A 1,682-nucleotide genomic window follows, 5' to 3' on the forward strand; every position below is an offset into this window, starting at 1 on the left:
TGTTCCAGGTAGTTCTCCATTCTTGGACCGATTTTTTCCAACTCGTCTTGCGTCATGACTCATTACTCTGGTTGAGTTCATGAACTCAAGATTTTTTTAACTCGGGTGATCCATTGATATTTATTAAAAAATTAACAAAAATATATATTAGACGACCCAGTTGAACACTGACTTGAATCACTACGAAACAGAAGTTCCCGAAACACACTTCCACGTGGCTGATTTTCAACCATCCGATATGTCAGAAAACAAACCAACTCTAGTTACAACAACCACTATGTTTGGGTACAAGAAGACCTAAAAGTGAGCTGTGTGCCGCAAAACACAAACACAGCAAAAACTAAGCTTCAAACCGTAATTTAACAACCTTCCTATAATAAACAAACAAGTCCTTTTCCCTTGAAAACTGGATGAGAAAAAAACACCTAAAACGTGCAGACCACAACTTCCTCTTCATAAAAACCTTCATCACCACCACCACTACTACCACCAAAACCAGCTTTGCTCCATTGAAGAAACTCAACTGAGAACACTCTTCCATGGCACCACCACAGCTACAAACACAGACTCACCATACTAGCGCAGTTGCACCAGAGATGACACCATCCCCGTCACCCACTCGCCCACAAATATCCCTTCAACAACCTTCAACAAACAAAAAACCATCCAAACCTAGAATTCTTTTCAGGCGTTTCCGTTCGGTCTTCCGATCCTTCCCGATAATCACACCAGCTTGTAAAATGCCCGTCTCTATCCACGGTAGCCGTCTCAATGACACCCACATCTCAGGTGGCACCAGAATGACGGGCACCTTATTTGGATACCGCAAAGCTCGCATTAGCCTAGCCATCCAAGAAAATCCGAGGTGCCTTCCGATGTTTCTTCTTGAGCTCGCAATCCCGACAGCCAAATTACTCCAAGAAATGGGATCAGGTTTAGTGAGGATCGCTCTCGAGTGCGAGAAACATCCAGTAGAGAGACCAAAACTCATCGAGGAGCCTCTATGGACGATGTATTGCAATGGAAAAAAGATGGGTTATGGAGTTAAGCGCGACCCAACCAAGGAAGACTTGAACACAATGCAGCTGCTCCATGCCATGTCAATGGGAGCTGGCGTGCTTCCAAGTGAGACAGCAGACATGCCCGACGGAGAGCTAACCTACATGAGGGCCTACTTTGAGCGTGTAGTGGGATCAAAGGACTCAGAAACTTTCTACATGATGAATCCAGATGGCAATAACGGCCCCGAACTCAGCATCTTCTTTGTCAGGATCTAACATTTCAGGTGATATAAAAACACTAAAATGGTTCTGACAAAGAAATGAGTTGTCATGATCGAAGCATAATCCCAAAAATTTGAGGTCAGCTCCATAAAGCATAGTCGGTCTTACTGCAAGAAAATGTTACAAGACATCACTGTAGAAATACGAGAAGCTGAATATTACATACCAAGCCAGATTGCACTTCCACCGTAGTCCAACGGTACATTGCTTCTCTGCCCTGAGGCAGGCTGCCATCTTTCATTGTTGGGTTTGCGCTTTGTGTTCGGGTCGCTCTTCACACCCTACAATTGGCCATAGGTACCAAGGCAGGTTGAGATACTCTAACCGAAAACCTCTCAATCAAAAGCAAGGAAAGAAGGTTGATATTTTACCATCGATTGTAAATATATCCTGACAATT

General features: G+C 43.8%; 1 pseudogene; it reads left to right on the forward strand.

The window, feature by feature from the left end:
• The first annotated feature begins 281 nt into the window (after nucleotides 1-281).
• LOC147381367 (protein MIZU-KUSSEI 1 pseudogene) lies at nucleotides 282-1,292 on the forward strand (annotated as a pseudogene).
• Nucleotides 1,293-1,682: the final 390 nt, after the last annotated feature.

This window comes from Akebia trifoliata, unplaced genomic scaffold (assembly GCF_017979445.1).
Source record: "Akebia trifoliata isolate Shusen 1 unplaced genomic scaffold, ASM1797944v1 Contig00532, whole genome shotgun sequence".
NCBI lineage: Eukaryota > Viridiplantae > Streptophyta > Magnoliopsida > Ranunculales > Lardizabalaceae > Akebia > Akebia trifoliata.